Source organism: Gopherus flavomarginatus, chromosome 5 (genome assembly GCF_025201925.1).
Source record: "Gopherus flavomarginatus isolate rGopFla2 chromosome 5, rGopFla2.mat.asm, whole genome shotgun sequence".
Lineage (NCBI taxonomy): Eukaryota > Metazoa > Chordata > Testudines > Testudinidae > Gopherus > Gopherus flavomarginatus.
The window spans coordinates 81,561,605-81,581,301 of NC_066621.1; the positions used below are offsets into that span (position 1 = coordinate 81,561,605).

General features: G+C 40.8%; 1 protein-coding gene across 5 annotated transcripts in view; it reads right to left on the bottom strand.

The window, feature by feature from the left end:
• The window catches only part of LRRC4C (leucine rich repeat containing 4C), an 899,516-nt gene that overhangs the window by 210,584 nt on the left and 669,235 nt on the right, over positions 1-19,697 (bottom strand). The window contains exon 4 of one of the 5 annotated variants that reach the window (XM_050955349.1): positions 14,210-14,296. The exons of the other annotated variants lie outside the window; for them this stretch is intronic. The gene's annotated coding sequence lies outside the window, so the exon portion shown is untranslated. The remainder of the gene's footprint in view (positions 1-14,209; positions 14,297-19,697) is intronic. 5 annotated transcript variants of the gene reach the window in all.

A 19,697-nucleotide genomic window follows, 5' to 3' on the forward strand; every position in this document is an offset into this window, starting at 1 on the left:
GAGGAGAGTTCACACCTCTAACGGTTTCATCCTGCAGGATAATCTTTATGTAACTATGCCACGACACTCAGTGATTATGAAGATTATCAGTGAAATTCAGAGATAGGTTAGAGTGATAGATTAGATAAACCTAGATTAAAGATAAATTAGATGCAGATGAAATAGCTAAATCATAGTGTTACATCAGCACATCACAATCAGATGTCATTCAGATGCTGTCATGCCCCACAAGCTTGAAGGGCCATTCCCATGGAATCAGGAAAACTTCAAAAAATCTGGAAGGGTGAAAACCATAATATTGGCATGCTTTTTATTGGAAACCCACTAGTTTAGCTTGGTATAACAAGGCTACATCGAGAAAAAAATAACTGGACAAAAAACTGACATCTATTAAAAAAAATTTGTGAATACTAACACCGCCCTTCCCCCTCCAACAATATAATCCCTCCCCATTTAAGCAACAAAGGGATCAATTCTGTGCGATGCTAGGCATCTGCTGAAATGTATTGAAGACCCTTATCCCTTCCATTTCATTGAATCCACTGGAGGTCTACTGGTATGTGGCACCTTATTGGAATGGGCCAAAAGTATTTAAACATTGCCAAATGAGACTGACTGTCATTTAGACATCATCACACTTCTCCCCCTCTCTTCAACTAATCACTGAATGTTGAATAGTCAGCCTGGAGATGGGAATTACTTGCAAACAGAGGCTATTCACTGACATGCAAATTGAAGGGGTCTGCCCAAATGTTAATTAATTATCCATGAAATTGATTCAGATAGGTGGAGTCCATTCACCATGATTATCTCTTTGCAATCTCACACGTTTCCATAGGATATTAAGAATGCATAAATAGGACCTCATAATTATTGTACTCATGCACAAAATACATTGTCTTCATCCTTTATAAACCTTATAATTATTTAATTTTCCTATTTCAGGGTAGATGAACAGTTATATAAACAACATCTGAGCCATTATAGAGTGTTTTTCTTTACAGAAACAATTTGTTTTTGCTTCCTTAAGTCAAAAGAGGAAACAAATGATCTTGTTTGTCTGAGGAATTTGGACTATTAAGGATGTACTTCTAGACCAGAAGGATACGACGGGGGAGAAAGAGTAATGTCACAGCCCTGATGGAAGTGGATATGATACAATGATTTATTTGACAGGATAACATGGCCTTTCAATAAATTATACACTGTAGCTGTCATAAACAGTTTCACTCACATGGGATCAGGGATGTACCTCCTGTCCCAAAATCCACAATACAGAACAAGTTGTCAGAATTTTATTAGGGCTTCTATGGCAAAGCAAGGGGAAACAAAATTGAGTTATTGGCTACATGCAGCCACTTGACATCTGGATATCAATTCAAGAATGACCCAGAGAAATCATCACCACAAAGATAACATTGGTTTACATTTCAAACAGACCTGGGGTGAATGAGTCAAGAGTCATGATGGTTTAAAAAAAAAAATAAAAGAGAAAATACGTAGTTCATATACACTCTAACTTTGGAAAACAAACTAATCTGTGTTAGTGAATTTAATGCTGGTGAAATAGCCAGCCCTGGAGACTGAAATACTTTCTCCATAGCAAAAGCAGCAATCGAATGAGCATCCTACAAACAACTCTGTGAATATGCCTCAACCCTAACATAGAGGGATCATCTCCAGGGAGGAGAGGCCATGAGTCCTTTCATTATGGTCTGATGAGATTGTCAGCAAGGTGCCAAATTAGTTGTGATGGTAATTTACACTGTAAACTCCTCAAGGGCTCTTTGTCTTCTTCTTCATATAATACCACGTAAATAATGATATCACCAATGCATCTCATATCAATTGGTCATCTGACAGGTATATAGACAGTACTGAGTCGCTGCTCATTTGGGATGGGTATGAAATGATTTTTATCTCATTACAAGTCCTTGGAGGAATCCTACGTCACTCAACTTTGTTTCTGAAAAATTATATTGATATCCAAGTGAATGGTAAACAAAATGAATCTTCCTTGTGTTAATCTGTATGAGGCCAAGGAAATACTGTGGAGTCTGGGACTCAAAGAGTCTGTAAAAAGCCAATGGTACAACACAATATTCTTTTCCATATTCTTCCTCAGGGATCTAGGGAAATCAGATGGAAAACACTGCACATTTTTGCAGTAGCTGCCATATGTTGCCTTAACATCCCAATCAGAACACTGGAAATAAATGTCAAGGCTGAAGGGGGACAGAAGCCCATGCTGGTGTTCAAATACATGACATATTGGCATGATATTGGCTGCCATAAGGCCTTTTATGGCCTGTGTATCCTAGTGCATATGAGATTGGGTCTGGCAAAGGTGAGTAAAGAAACATAATTATTAGGTCACTGATCAGAATGGTTACTTGAGTGTTTACTAACAAATCAGACACCCCTGTTTTGGGCAAACCATTATTCCAACTGAAGCAGGCTCATCTATTGTATAAGTTTGCGTCAGTAAAGCCTATTTAGTCAAAGTAATTCTTTTGTAAAAATATTGGATGGAGAACAGTGATGTGGTGACCAAGGGAAATGTTAATCTGAATGAATGGAAATTAAAATATGGCAAAATATTTTTGACTTAAAACATTTTGTGCAGAGATGCATGTTAGATTCAGTCAGCCTAGGGATATGGAAACCAGAGCTATTCTTATTAACCAAGAGGACAGCCAGTACATGCATAGCAGAACATAAGATTTGCAACACATTGGAGCACTGGTCCATCACAACCAATATCTAAACCTGGCAGTGTCTGAAACTGAAGATGCAGGAGCAGGAGGTGAAAAAGTCCCACAGCGCACTTAGCTAGGGAAGCAGCGTTCTGTGGACCAATCCTGCACTGCTGATGAAAATGGGAGTTATGCCATTGGTTTTATAGGGAGCTGGATGAGGAGGGGGGAATATATTCCTTCATGATCTTTGTGGGAATCAGCTGAAGCTTCAGATTTGATTATCCTCCATTACACTGTGTACTATAACTATACTGTTGCTATGGCCACAAAATAATCCAACCTACTTTAAAAAATACCATCACAATTTTCAATATTATTATTACAAATAATTAATCCAGATCAAAATAGCCCCAAAGCTACTGCTAGTTATAGCTGGGTAGAGGGCAAAGCTCATGATGAACAGTTGTAGGAAATGTAAAAGCTGTGTATTTATCTCTTCCTCTCTTTTAAATACTAATTATAAAAGAATGGAACAGTTCAGAAGAGGTAGTGAACTGATAGAAAACAGAATTATACCAGGATCTTTTACCCTCTTACAGGAACCAGTTTCTCCATTATTTGCCTGAGTAATCCCTATTTAAGGATTCTGGATGCAAATATGTTGGGGAAACCTGAAGGTCATTTAACAACTTAATATATACAGAGAATGAGAGGTGAGGCAGGAGCAATACATGTGGTTCCTGTGAGGGTATTCCACCTGAGTTATTACATTTCCAAATGTGCTGCATAATGCAAGTATTAATAGGACATAGGAGCCTTTGCTGTTGCATAGAAATAGAGGCACAGAAGCAAACCAAGTTATTTTCAATAAAGTAATTTCCTTTTTAAATAACACGAGGTGGAGGCTGTAAAACAGCTTCTAAATCTGAACACATCTGACACTGCGTACTGTTATATGGGGATGCCCAAGCCTTGTAGAAATCTGCTACTATGTTGATAAAACTTGGGAAATGAAGAGAGAGATAAAGCTCTCTATGTCAAAAATTAACACAGAAAACACTGTGATTTAAACAAATTCACTGGGCTACATGTCTAGGAGATAGCATTGAACAGCTGAAAAAGGAACTTCTATACAGACTAACTGGACCAAATCAATATGTTATAAGTAGTCGGAGGAAGACGTAAGGTCAGAGAATTAGATACTGCGCGTTAATACTCTTGGTTCGAGATGGGACTTGAAATCTGAATTCATGTGACCCGAGGCACTCCTGTATTCACACCTTGCACACTGCTGCAGTAATATTTGTACAATATATGCTGGGTGAGTTATCACATGAAAGCTAATAATACGTTTGTTATTAATGTCATTGTAAAATGCATGTGTTAGCATTATAAGTGAAGTTATGAATTCCGTCTGTATGATGTTAATAAAAGGTGATTGAATCAGAAAGATCTGGGGACAGGGTAAACAGGATTTTTTTTCCCCAGACAAAGGAAAGGCTGTTTCCATCCAAACACAATCACAGACAATAGGCAATCACAGTCAATTAGCCATTCATTGGCATATGAGACGTGGCAGGAACAGATCAATTTGCATTGTAGAAAGCATCACAGGAAAAGAAACCAGAATTCAAACTTTTCCATCAGACTCCATGGTACTCTTCCTCACTGCAGGAGCTTTTAACTTTGAGAGGGATATACAGTAAAAGCTGTATCATCTGGTACTTTACCAACTGGAAATGTCTAGAAACCAGCATTTCGGGGTGCCGGATCTGGGCGGCTCCCCATAAGCAGCGGCATGTCCCTACTACTCCTAGGCAGAGGAACAGCCAAGGGAGTTCCATGCGCTGCCCCCATCTCGCCCCAAGCACTGGCTCTGCAGCTCCCCTTGGCTGGGGAACATGGCCAATGGGAACTGCGGGGTAAGCATCTGTGGACGGAGGCAGCGCACAGAGCTGCTTGGCCGCTTCTCTGCCTAAGAGCAGTAGGGACACGTTGCTGGTTGCGGGGAGTCGCCTGAGGTGAGCGCCGCCTGGATCCAGCATCCAGCACCCCGTCCCATGCCTCAACCCTCATCCCCCTCCCGCACTCAAACATCTTCCCTCCATTGGTAAGTATAACTCTTAGGTAACTGGAATTTTTGATTAACTGGCACCCCCATTCTCAAAACATATTGGATAACAAAGCTTTTACTATATTGCAAAAGTTGACAAGACTATAAAATTGAGGGGAAAAGAACTCCAAGTTACCTTTCACCTAAGAAGACAAAGGATTCAAGCACTTTGTACTTTGATGGAGATCATGTGCAAGGTGGTGGCTAGGCACCTTGTTGCAAGGAGGTGTGGTAAGAATCTTACCTTAAACCACGACTATAGTTTTGTGAAGTCTTAGTCTCTAAAAAGTGTCTTTCACTTTTATTTGTTTGAAATAATTTCTGAATGTATCCCTTATACCTGTTCTCACTTAAAACCTCTCTCTTTTTGGTTAAATAAATTTGTTGTTTTTTTTCTAAATCAACCCAGTGCTGTGTTTTGGCTTGAAGTGATTAAAGCAAGAAGCTGCTGTGCTTTTCACTCTTTAAGGGAGCAACAGATCTTGTTACTCTCAACATTCCAGTAGAGGGCTGTACATTTCAAGGCAGATGGTTTGGGGAAAATTTGGGCCTAAGGGTGTGTTAGGGTAACTTGGCTAGCAGTAACCAGAGTGTGACTGAGGTATAACAATAGGCTGCTGAACTCACAGTTGCTAAACCAGGGCTGCTCAACACACAGACATTGAGTACATGCCCTTGCTGGCTGGGAGCATCCAGACTGGCAGCTGCAGCAGTACAGCATTTTAAGGACAAGCAGTGACACAACTGTTCACTGATCTGAACTGCACCCCAGAATGGAAACTTCATAAATAGATTAACTGCAGACAGCACTATCTTCACGCTGAAGAGATTGCAGTGATACAACCTTGGGCTCTGAGCTCATCAGATCTCACAAATTAAGCAGGCTGTGTCTGGCTAATACTTGGAAAAGAGACCTCCAGAGAAATCCCAGGGTACTGCTGCATGTGGTGTCATCTCTGAGCCAGCACTAATCCAACTGCCCAGCTTGGCATTTATACCCTCTACCAAAACCCCCCAGCAATATTCCAATACAGAAATAGTTGGATTTCATTTGTAGATGAAATGATTGATAAATATAATTAGTTATAGCCTACGGAGGAAATGTTTAAATCCATATTAGGGGTTTCTAATCAGCGTTCAAGTCCAGAGATATGAGTCTATATTTCTCAGCAATCCAAAGGAGGAGTTCATACTTGAGGATCCATTTCCGATAATGCATCTCCAATCCATCTGTATGTGAAACACTTTAGGGCTCTTCTGGTTGGAAGGCTCTGCACAAAATGTTGTACTACAGTCTTTTAAACAATGTGTGTTGGACTAGCTTTTAAAGAAAGGAAAAAGGGGGCATGCCAGTGATGATACAGATGGGTTATTAAAAATGATAATTTTCCATCTGTGATTACAAATCAAGATACTGGATAGTTGCATTATCCCGTCCACAGCAAGTGAACAGAAAATGCAGCATTAGTAAATACCAGTGCCTGAAATCATGCTGAAGACTAGAGATACTGTCTAGTAATAACAAAGCACCAGATGCTGCCCACTCCATAGTATTATAATACCTGGCAGTGCTAAAGACATTGCACAGTTAGGAAATGAGGATTTTTTTTCCTGATGTGTTTCAGAGGCTACTCATCTGCTAAGACTGAATAAATCTCCATATTTTTGAATGCTAAAAATTGCCTTGCACATTGTTTCTTACTTAATAAAGAGCTCACCATAAAGCTTCCAAACAGTTAGCTTGAAGTCTCTCCAAGGCAATTATAATCTTCCTGTGTCACAGACACCAATTCTCCAAACTGGAGACCTAACAGGTGCTTTATAATAATTTCAGGCCATCCTTAGTTTCAGGAAAGAATGTCTTCTTATACTACAGGTTTTCTTGATTTTTGACAAGGTTTTACAAAATCTGTGAGGAGTCTCTCTATTTTTCACTACAAGGGAATGGTTCTGCTGTTAATGAATCAGGCTGGGATTGAAAAGACAAGGTTCAGTTTGCAACTCTGTCATAGACATCCTGTGTGACCTTGGACAAGTTATTCAATCTCTCTCTGGCTCAGTTCCCCATCTGTAAAACAGGACTAACAGTACCTGGGGTTAGGAGGCACCACAAGGGTCATCTAGGATTTATTGTGTCTAAACCAACCAAGACAGATGGCTGTCCAGCTTATTTTTGAAAACCTCCAGCGAAGGAGCTCCCATGACATTCCTAGGTAGTTTATTCCATTGTCTTACTGTTCTTACAGTTAGGAAGTTTTTCCTGAGAGTTAATCTAAATCTGCAATGCTGAAGTTTGAACCCATTGTCTCATGTCCTGCCCTCCATGGCAAGAGAAAAACTTTTTTCTCCATCTTTTTTTATGGCAGGTTTTCAATTATTTGAAAATAATAATTACATATCCTCTTAATCTCCTCTTTTCCAAACTAAACATACTGAGTTCCTTTAGCCTTTGCTCATGTAGCTTGCATTCCATCCCTTTGATCATCTTTGTTGCTTGTCTCTGGATCCTTTCCATTTTCTCTAAATCCTTTATATGCATTGGTGCCCAAAACTGGATACAGTACCCTGTATGAAGCATAACCAGCAGAGAATAGAGTGGTACTATCATTAAGACTACAATCTGGTCATAGGTATTTTTAGTAAAAGTAAAATAAGCAAAAATCACAGCTATGACCAGTCCATGACATTTACTATAAGCCCCCCTGACTAAATCTTATCTGCTCCTAGGGCACCACAGGGCGCTGATGCTCTGGGGTGCCCCAGCTCCAGCGGTAGGGGCTAACTGCCTCTGGCTGCCTGCTGCTCTGAGGCCTCTGGGACTGCCCGCTGGCTGCTGCTCAGGCTGCCCCTGGGACAGCCCCGGGGTCAGCTGCCTGACTTCTGCAGCTGTGGAAGTCACAGAAAGTCATGGAATCCATGACTTCCACAACTTCCGTGACAGACTCGCAGCCTTACCTATCACCTCCCATAACTTGCATGCTATGCTTCTGTTAATGCAACCCAAAAGTAGCATTTGCTTTTTTTTGCAACAGAATCACATTGCTGACTCATGTTGAGGTTATGATCCACTGCAACTCACAGATCATTTTTAGCAGCGCTGCTGACAAGCCAATTATCCCCTATTCTGTATTTATGCATTTGGTTTTTCTTCCCTAAGTATAGTGCCTTACATTTGTCTTTGCTGAATTTCATTTTGTTGTCTATAGCCCAGTTCAAGTTATCAAGATCCCTTTGAATTTTAGCTCTATCATCTAAAGTATTTGCAACTCCCACCCCAGATATTTGTGTCACCTGCCAATTCTCTTTATTCCTACATCCAAATCATTAATAAAGATATTTAATAACACCAGACCCAGAACAGATCCCTGTCAAACCCCACTTGAGACCTCCTTCCAATCTTACATCATTTCATTAATAGTTACTCTTTGTTTGCAGTTGTTTAACCAATTATGTATGCACTAAATAGTAGTTCTAATGAGCCTGCATTTCTCCTGTTTACTCATTGGCAGCACGGGAATGTGTGCTCAGAGGAGGGTGTGAAAAGGTGCAAGCAGCTGGTGGGGGTTCCCTCGGGGGAGGAAGAGAAGAGGCATAGGCAGCAGGCGAGAGACGTCAGGAGAGGGGGCAGAGAGATGAAGGTGGGGGTAGGGGCCAAGCAGGAGTGGGACCTAGGGTTTAGTGTAGTGGACTGTTGGCAGGGCCTCTGGGGGAGAAGGCTGAGTGGGGGCAGGCCTCATGGGGTGGGGCCGCGATCTGGATGCCGGTGGCCCTTCCCCCCGGCTTCTAGGGAGTTTCAGGTGCTTATGCCCAGCCTCTCCAAATGCAAGGGTCACACTCCGCCCATGAATTTACTTATGAAAATGTCACGTGGGACTGTGTCAAAAGCTTTGCTGAAGTCCAAGTATATTATATCCAACACTTTGCCCCTATCCACCAAACCAGTTACCTTGTCAAAAAAGGAAATTAATTTGGTTTGGCAGGATTTTCTCTTAGTAAATTCATGCAGGCTGCTAGCGATCACTCTTTCATCACCCAGGTATTTCCAAATACTTAGGAGATGCTCAGATACTATAAAGATGGGGGCCATATAAGTACCTAGATAGATGCATCAGCATCTCCCATTAAACACTTAGACCAGGCCTAAGCGAGGGCCATATTACTCCAAAGAAAACAACTGAGGCCAAACCCCACCCAGCCCCCCAAAACACCTCCCCCCAGCGCCGCCCAGCCCCCCCCAAACCCTTCCCCCCAGCACCGCCCACCCCACGGAAACAAACCTTCCTTGCCCAGTGCTGCGCTGCCCCGCCCTACCGACACAACGGAATTGAACCTTGGTAATATGTTATAGCGGGCCCATAAGGTAGTATAATTAAGGTAAAAGAAAAATGTCTTTTTGCTAGAAGTAGAATAAGATCTTCCCCCCAATTTGTGATCAGTTGCCCTGTTGAGTGAATGAGGTGTGACTGAGGAAGGCGTGGAAGGCAGGACCTCCAGACAGCTGCAACCCTTGGAGAGGGGATGGGAGCCAGACCTAGGACAATCAAACTTGTCAAGAGGGCTGACTGAAGAGCAGACATACTGATGGCCTCAGGGGTTAGAAGCAAGCACCTTCCCTTGGGAACACCCTCTTTGCAGCATTGGGACAATCCCCAGCCTAGAGAAAAGCAGCAAAAAGGACCAATTTTTATGAGAGACAAGATCAGTAGAACAGGTCAGCTACTGACTTGCCATTTGCCTCCTCACACTCTCTCCGCAAGTACAAAAGCCTCCCGCCACTGCCCGCCCACTTGGCTCGTCATCCCCTCACCCCCTTGGCTCACCTACTCACCCCCCACCATCCGCTTGCCTCCTCAGCCCCTCTCCCCCGCAACCGGCTCCCCTGCCCCCCACTGCCTGCCCACTTGGCTTGTCATCCTTCCACTCCCTCCCAGCTCGCCTCCTCATCCCCTGCCACCCGCTCCCCTCCTCAGCCCCCCCTGCCACCGCCAGCTCACCTGCCTGTCTGCCACCGGCTCCCTGCTCCCCCTGCCACCAACTCACCTGCCTGCCCACCGCTGGCCTCTTATCTTCTGCTGCTGCCCCCACTCCCTGCCGCTGGCTCACCCTCACTTCCCAGCCTGTCACTGGCCCCTTCACCACCCCACCCACCCATCAGCCAGCCATTGGCTTGTCCCACCCTGCCAGTTGCCTACTCACCCCCATGGGTCGCAGAGTGAGCCCACGTGGGCCATATGTTGTGCAGGCCTGACTTACACAAGAGTCATTTTTTCAAAGAAAAGCTGGTGCATCATAGGGTATCATATGCAATTTCTGCACGTCAAATTAGAAAAACAGAGATTAAGAATTTACTGTCAAAACTGAAGATCTTTCCCTCTTCGGCTAGTTGTTTACCCACAGTGTAGAAAGTAACTAGGTCAGGACTTGCAGCTCATTCAGTTGGAAACTGTTGATTCTGACCTTAATGTATAAAACACTCACACATGAAATGGTTAATTTCATAGATTCTGAGGCCAGGAGGAACTTCTTTGATCATCTAGCCTGACCTGTTTAACACAGGCCATAGGACTTCCCTGAATTAAGTCCTGTTTGAACTAGAATACATTTTAAAAAAAAATAATGAAATTAGTAAAAGCAGCTTTCTGAAGTTGCATGTGTCATGTTCTTGGGTATGATCAACCACTGAGAGCTAGTTCTGAGTCTCCTTATAATGGGATATCCTGCTGGGGACTCTTGATGGGAAGAACTTTTTAGGACAAATGAAATCTGTCCCTCATTACAATGAAGGGGACTGTCTCATGCTTATGCATTTTCAGTTGAAATCAGTTAATTGAATCTTTATTAATACAGTCCAGTGTTGTTGTTTTTTCTCATTCAGCTCTGGGCTCTTTCATACTTTTACTCCAGTCCCATCAGTAAGACAAACTAGTAGGAAAACTACCAGATGTGCAAAACAGAATGGGACAAGGATTGAAAGGAACAGAGTGAGGGGACAGCCTGATAAAAATAAACATGCATTTCATTAAAATTTAGTGTAAATGTTCCAATCTCCCATAGAGTACGTCCACCAGCATGTATTATTGCTATTATGTGGTATGAATGTGATTCTTGTCCAGAATGATTGATTTATAAAATATTCCAACATATTATGCCCACTCTCCACACAGTAATAGGTATGTGGGATGTGGTGCATAATGCCCTGCTGCTTATTTTGCAAAAGGCTCTTGCTTCCATTTTGAGTTCCTCTGATAATTGGCAGTGTTTGCAGAAGCAGTCAACATTTTACATTAAAGGTTCTGGAGGATGCATCATGTGCTGATTGCTTCCTCTGTCAATTCATTTTGTTTGCACGGTAATGAAATAGAAATGAAACTATCAAAAATATTTAGCTCATAAAATCTGAAGGAAGATGGGCAGCCCATTCTAGCCAACCTGACAGTATTCTACCTTGATGGGATTAGTTCACTGATTCCCAATGTATCCCTCTAGTAACAAGACAGGATAAGAGGATGACATGAGACAAGACTGTGGGTGACCCTTTCATAATCTGAATGCTTCTGGGTGTTGGGGTATTGTCCACCAGATCAAGGGCTGGGGTAAGTGTTAGTTATTTTTTGGTATAGAGGGCAGTTTTGCAAATATCAAGGTCCTTTACAAAATTATAAATATATACCCAATCCTGAAACTTTAATATTTTACCTTCCGTGAAGAGTGCACTGCATTGAATAACACTCAGTGCCTATAATAAAGACACTCCCACCTAGCTGAAGAAGACTGACATGGAATGTGCAGAGACCACTTCACCTTGCATTGAAATTGAGCCTGTGGGATACAGCAGCTAGAATGACAACACTAGTAACATTGCAACAGTTAAGGAAAAAAGAGGTGAAGAGGAGTAATTCAGTTGAAACAGCAAGGGGATTCTAAATGAACAGAACATAATTATCGGAGTTGGAATTTCGTCAATACATTAGGTTCAGATTTACTTTGTGTGAAAGGTGGCACATGAAGATGCATCACACCTTCCCTAGGGCCAAGGCTCTGGTTCCATTATGACTTAGAAAGAAAAATGTCATCTACTAAATCACCCACACTACTTGCTACAACATTCTATTTTTTCTCCTGGAAGAATCCCACGCTCCTCCCTACTGACTTCAATTCTGGAGACTAAGCAATAGATTCTACCACTTCTTTCATGAAACTATTTCACATCCTAAGAGATCTTGCTGTCATCATTGGCTGAGCCTTGCCAGACAAAGAGATGTGATTTGAAAAATAAAATTTATTTCTCAACCCTGGCAACTGTGGTTCAATCTCCCTCTCCCCAGACCCATCTACCACAAAATACCTTAAAAAGAACACTTTGTTTCCTGCAAACACATCTGAGTGAGTAGAGACATTGATCGACCTTGTTGGAAATGCAGCACTATTAAAGTTGGGGAGAAATGAACATTGTCATTAAGCAGAATTGAGCATGTTAGAAAGTGTGGATTGTGAGCCAAAAGAGAATTTAAATATTCCCAGAGTTGCCTACACCTTCCTCTCCTCCAGGGATTTATTATCGTTCGCTGTTGTGCTTCCAACCCTAATAAATTGAATAGCAGGCTCACTAAATGCAGAGCAATCAGTAGCTCCAATTATTTATATGAAATGTTATCCTTCCAACAAAAGGATATTGGCATGCTCTATTACTTGGCAAAGTCTGCCTTCACAGTGTTTTGTATTTTTTCCCTACCTCAGTTTGAACTGAATTAAATCACTTAGCACGTTGCTTAAATGGGCCTGCTATATGAAGCAGTGAGAGTGTTTGCCTCCTGGAATGTCTCAGACTTGGCAAAACCAGGTCCAAAGACAGCATGGTGAAGGCCATTCGTCAACTTTATTATCATTCTCAGGCCTTAAACTGGCAAGTTTCTATGCAGTAAAGCAGCTTTCTGCGGTATAACTCCTGAGGTGTACACACTGACAAGTCATGTAGCATGCGGAAACTGCACAGTTGCACTGCTGTAAAAAAAACACCCTGATGAGGGGTGTACAGTTTTCTCTGCCGGGGCTACAGCACCACGGTGCCAGTGTAGACACCCTGGTTGACCTCAGCGCTGCAATTGGCCTTCCGGAGGTGTCCCACAATGCCTGTTTTTGCCTCTCTGGTCATCGTTTTGAACTCTACTGCCCTGCCCTCAGGTGACCAACCATTATCCTCACCCCATAAATTCCTTTGGAATTTTGAAAGTCCCTTTCCTGTTTGCTCGGTGACGTGTGCGGTGGTCTCAGTGCATCTTTCCAAGTGGCCACGCCTTCAATCCCCCACTTGGAGCAATGCTGAGCTGTTGGGCCACATCAGCATTTGAGGAGAGGAGGCTGTGCAGTCCCAGTTGTGCTCCAGCAATAGGAATTATGAGACCTACGGACAGATTTCATGATGCATGATAGAAAGGGGCAATGACCGGGACACAGTGCTGGTCCCACGGCTTTGGCGACCGGCAGAGTGCCCCCGTGGCATGCCGCCCCAAGCACGCACTTGGCATGCTAGGGCCTGGAGCCGCCCCTGCTTCTGAGTAAAACTGGGCCTGGTTTCATGCCAAGGTAGGTCCAATTTATGGTTCTTTTATAAACCAGAGGAAGCTCAGTCGTTGTAACCAAATTTTCATTTTAATGTTTGCATTTGTCTGAACCCCAGACTCCAAGTAAGCTTATGGGGTGCAAATATACAACAATCAAAACTGGAAAAAAAAGCCTAAAAACCTAATTTTATCTAAAATCATTTGAATGAAACATGCAAAGTTTTGAATGACAGTTATGCAAAATGTAACTAACATCAATGTTTAGTTCTGGGATTAACAGTCATGGGATTTACACCAATTTTAATTCTATTTTATCATAATACTGGTCCCAACCTGGCAAAGCACTTAAGAAGATGAGTAATCTCATTGATTTCAATGGGACTATTCATGTCCTTAAATTTAAGCATGGGGTTTGTTGGATCACGATCACTAGTGCAAATGCTAGTTCTAGTAAACAGAGAATCTAGTAAATGGAGCAGAAGCCCAGGGTTTCCAGCAAAATCATCCATGCAGTTATGCACCTAGAATGAATGAACAGTTCATACAGTCAGAGACAGAAGGGACGGGAAAAGACATTACATCATCAGGAATATTTTGAAATATTGTTACCGATAGCTATCTACATTGCACAGACACAAATCAGTATAGTTGGCTGAATTTTTTCAAATGTTGCTATTTCAGCAAAATTTCAAGACTAGAAAAAATACAAAAGGAAAATATTTTATTTTTCCTTTCCTTCCCCTCCCATCCCTTTTTAATTTTGTGACCAGTTTCAAAACTAAGGCACTTGTATGCCTAGATATCCAGCCAGGCATCTTTACTTAAACATTATATACGTGCATTTGGTGGAGCTACACATAGGTGTGTGTATTTCACCATTAACATCCAAGGACTTCTGACATCTGGACAATCAAGCTGTATATCTGCAATGATTTAAGATATTGTAAGGCAATAGACTATGACACAATCAGATCTTGGCACATTCTCCAAATTGGAGAGCTTTAAGGGGCTTTCAGTAGTCTCAAATGAGACAAATTAGTCTAGGTGAAAAGGAATTTCAATTCTAGTGCTAGATAGCCACACATTTGATGCATCAGATAACAGAAAGAATTTATTTCTATCCTTGTATGGGACTTTCAAACCAAAGAGAATTCACAACAGACTTGGAAAAGCAAACCTTTAAAAACAAAACAAAAGCAAGATAATCTCTTTGCCCAGAGAGTAGTTTAGAGGACTTAATAAATTCATATTGTTTACTGAGTATGGATGAGAACCATACATTACTGAAGAGGCACCTTTGCCGCTTTAGTTAATCCAAATGTTGTGCCAATGCTGGCAACACGGGACATGAAATATTGTAATTGACAAATGTTGGACTCATATCCCTAGATAGATGAAAAGGATCAATATTAGTTGTTTCTCTCACTCCAGGCAAAGTATGTATATGTATAACAAGAGATACACTGAAGATGATAGGTGTGGGATGAATTTATTCCCTCATTGCTCATTTTGCAATAGATCATTTATCCCACCTGCCACATGAGTTTTTATGTGTCCTAATGATTTATGTATATCTTTGATACAGCTACTTTCAAAACAGAAACATCCACTCTAGAGACAGAGATACACATCATCAGTTAGGCTTGTCTGATGCTATGAATACCTGGGTCCAGTGTGAATTTCAGTCAAGGCTAAAAAAACAAACTCATAAAGAGGAACAAGCTGGAAGGAATCTTACATGATTCCAAGTATCTAGATTAGCAGAATCAGGAAACTAGAGTGATTTCTAAAGACATATGATACCTGAGATATGACCTAGGCTTTTAGTGGAGGCAAACCCCAAGCTTGTCATATTGATCTTCCTGTTTGTCATCATTTGGAAAAAAACTATCCATTTTCATTTCCAGTTGCCCTTGAGATATTTAAGTTCTTTTGATTGATTTGGTTGCACTGCATTCATTTCTGAATTTCTTATAGCTAAATTCATTCTTCAGGAATGTAATATTTCAATATACTGGATCAAAGGAGGCCTCTACAACTTATCAATTTAATGAGGACTCGATGTTCATTTTTATGAGTTTTCTTCATTCCTATCAAAATGAGCATAAGTGCCATAGATTCATAACAAAAAGGGGGAATTAAAAAAAGTCTGGGCTAAACTAGTGGTAGAAATTAATTTAATTGCTAGTACCAGATCAAACTATGCACATCATTCAAAGAAAGAATTAATAGTCAGCAATACTTTTGGTATTTAACCTTGAAATATGGACAATCTATTTAAACAAATCCAGCAAGCAAACTCAATCAGTATAAAGAATTCATTAATGTAAGAGACCAGGCTATTACCCAAACAAAATATAAATGTCATTGCAAAAACTAAGTTTACAGCTGAAGCTCAACAGGAGTTCTAAAGCGGGGGGAGGAGGTGTCAATTAATGTTTGAAGCAATTATGCTTAAGATTTTCAGAGATGAAAGCCATTAACAATGAAAACCATAAACAACATAAACCTGCAGCTCACAACATGCAGAATTAGAAGTCAAGTCTTAAGGAAACGCTGCAATGAACTTCCTGCAGCCAATGTCTAAGGTTAAATTTGTGGTTCAACATGGATGTTTGCAAAGCAAGATAAATTTCTAATCTGCATTCAGTTAGATGAGCCAATATCCAGCAGTAGAAACAATGCACAATACTGCCAACAGAACTAAAGAAGCAATGGACTTGAAATGACCTTTAGAAATACTGTGCAAGATCTGCTAAATAGGGAAGCTCAGTAGCTGTATTTACATGTGGTCAGAGTATGGAGATGACAGTTGGCAACAGTGGATTTTAATCTCATGTTTACCACTGAATTGACCTGCAGGGCTGAGGTACATCACTTATGCCATATTTCAACACTCTGCAAGTTGGAGATATTTTATTCACAAGTGTTGTGAGGCTTAATTCATTCAGGTTTGTCACCTTCTTTGAGATGCTCAGAGGAATGGTGCAATAGCAGTGGCAATTGTTCACGGGATTACAGATGTCAGAGGTGGGAAAGGGCTGGAGCTCAGAAATTCAGATTAAATTTCAGGGTGTCTATATCTCAGGTTCCAGTATAATGTAAATATGTGCTCTACACGCACAGTCTGTATCCAGATTTGGGCCCTAAATTCCCCTATATTCTATGGGGCTCAGATTCCAGGATCCACTTCTAATGTTAGAAAGGATCAATTAAATAATTCAGCCCATCTCTGAGTCATTATCAGATTACTCCCTGCCATTTATTTTCTAGTGCTTAATGTTCCAACCAATAGGGAAGCTATTTCAGAAACTGGTAGATCGCTCCACTAAGATATTTGCCTGGCACTTTGGGCCTGATTGTTCCAATGCCTTGCATGGGTGTGCATGTGCTTTTAGTCATGGTGGTGTGGGGAGAGGGTGAGCACAAAATACCTCTCATTGCTCCCTATTTCCGTACCCTATACAAGAACCAGAGACAATCAGAGCCCTTGCATTCAGGGGAGGGCAGAAAGTGCTCTCTCTCTCTCTTTGGCTCTTGAGACACAAATTATCCCAAAGGAGGCAAGGATGTGGGATCATGCCCCTAACTCCATTCCACACCAGCCCGTGAAGCTTATCCAACATGCCAGGGAGAGCAGGTTACAACACTCTAGGATTTTCCAAGGAATGGAGCTGTGAGTGTATTCCTCTCACCCATGCACTGTGGCTTATTCCCAGCACAATTAACTGGCACATTTCAGCCCTTGGTGATGTGCAGATGATGATAAGGTCTCTCCCTTAGATCCCTTCTCCCAGACTCAATCCATCATTAAGCTAAGCTATACAGTATATATTTAGCTCTTTTAATCTTTGCTCATAAATCATTCTCTGAGGTCCCTAATCATTCTTGCTGCTCTTATCCACCTATTACATACTTTTTATTATCTGCCCCCACCATCTCTTAGATTTTCAGGTCTCATCCTGAACAAATTCAGCAAATGGAAATGTATGTCACAAATCAGGGGAAGTATACTTGACATGAATCTGGGAAGCAGAAATGCCGATTTTCCATCCCAACTGCAATCTGATAGTGGAAATACCACCTCAGGTCATGAACAAGGAGATCTTAATTGTATAAGCAGTACAGTAAAGATTAGAATCAAAATAGTCAATATCCATTCATGAGGTTTGTGGTCTGCAATAGAAAATAAATAGCCAGTCATTTGCTTTTTATTACTGTTATGAAAAGCCAGCTGACTGTAGCTGACATGTATCAATAAAATGTGTGCCAGGTTCCTTCCACCAGTGATCTGGCTTGTGTCTGTAAAATACGGAGTAGCAATTGCGGAATATCATGAAATGGTATTTGGTAGTCATTTGAATGAATCATAATAGTTAGCACTCCAACATGCTTTTTAAACATTAACTAATTAATCTTTTTTAGGTTGTGAGCTACTCAGAGCAGGGGATGTGTTTCAACTTATTTGAACAGCATCCAGAATATTGTTAGTGCAATTAATATAAAATAATCCTCACAACACCTCTCCGACACTGTCATTATCTACCTTTAAAAAAAATACGTAAATTGAGTCACAGAGAGGTGAGGTTATTTGTTCCACAACAAGAAAAGAAAAAGAATCAGTTGCCACTGTCTTCAGCTCCCCATATGATGACCATATCTTCCAGCAAAAAGAGCATACACTCAGGCTTAATATGGGAGTGCCGAGGTATCCTAGAAATGAAGTCTTTGCACACACCCACCCATGTTAGCCTGGGCTAGCTGTTCATAAGATGGTCCCTTGGTGTACCTTAACTCAGCTTGGGGAGAAGAAGATAGAGGGAAATCCCTCTTAAAAGTAGCTGCTCCACTGAATTGTAATATAAATTTGAATTATGAAAGCTTTGAATTAGGCAGATTCCGGTAAACAGGTCAGAAAGAGCAGCTGCTTAATATAAATGTATGTATTTTGCATATACAGAGAGAAAGAATTATAACAATGGTTTAAGGGAAATTTCATAAGAAATCACTTAGCTACTTGAATAGCTCAACTCTAGAAATTATGGTTAAAGGCAGTTCTTTTAAGATAAACCTTTCACTTTCTACCAGCACTAAGTATATTTTATAAGAAAAGACTGACAGCAGGAACAATGGCTGCATAAGCTTGTCCACGTTACCTTGTCAATGTACCTGAGCAATCTGAAAGTGAGGGAAACTCAGGATGAATTGAGAAAGATTTCTTGAAAGAAAATTGCAGAGATGCCAGTCAAAATCATCAGCTGTGTAGCCAATTATTTGCATACAGAGTTTATAATACATGCATTGTTTGGAGATGTAAGAAGCTGCTGATTTCAGGAACTGGAAGATTCTAGATGCAAGCACGTTGTAAAAGAAACAGAGGAAACTCTTAGGAAGCTGTGAGCTGCAACAGCAAGGACTGGAGTAGCTACTACTCTCCATTTGTGTAGTGACTAGCACAATGGGGACTCATTCTCCAATGGTTCCTAGGCATTACTGTAGTAAACACAAAAACAAACAACGATAGTAATAAATAATTCTAATACGGTTTCAGGGAATTAAGAACTGAGTGAACTATGATTATGGTACAAGTGCCAATCAGGGAAGATTATTTCTATTGAAAAATTGTGCATCTCATGATAAAACATTTTAGTGTAGAACTTTGTAATTTTACTTGATTATTTTTACTTTCTACACTTTTCCAATTATTAATCCTTCTCTGATTTTAGTCATAAAGGAAATTTGAGCACTACCAGAAAAAATACTAAGTCAAGGAGAAAGAGACTACAAACTGCTAGAGGGACAAAGTTCAAATAGAAAAAAAAATCTTTGAAATTAAAAAAATATGAAAAAATATATTCATATTAGATTATATAACCCCATTGCCTTTTAATCTGTTACCTCACAAAACCTATATTTTAGGATTACATTATTTTATAGTGTGACTGAGTCAGATAGAATTGTGTTCCTCCATCGAAGAAAGTTGCAAAGTTAAAAACTGATTGTATTACACTTGGTCACTTTGTTTGGTTCAGTTTCACTAAAATCTGCCCTAAGTAATGAAAGGGCTGCAGCTCCTACTCCAGTGCAGGCAGTGAATACATTTTCATAGCTTACAGAGATAATAATAAATCATCTTAAAGTCCAGGTTTATTAGAAATGACTGAAATACATTACAGGGCAGCAATAACTTCAATGGTTGGTTTACCAACCAGTGGGGTGGAATTAAAAATGCATGAAAATTTATACAAAGGAAAGTAAATAGCAGAGAGTTTAGATTGTCTTTGACATAGTTAAATGAACCATTATTTCTCTTTTTGTGGCTAA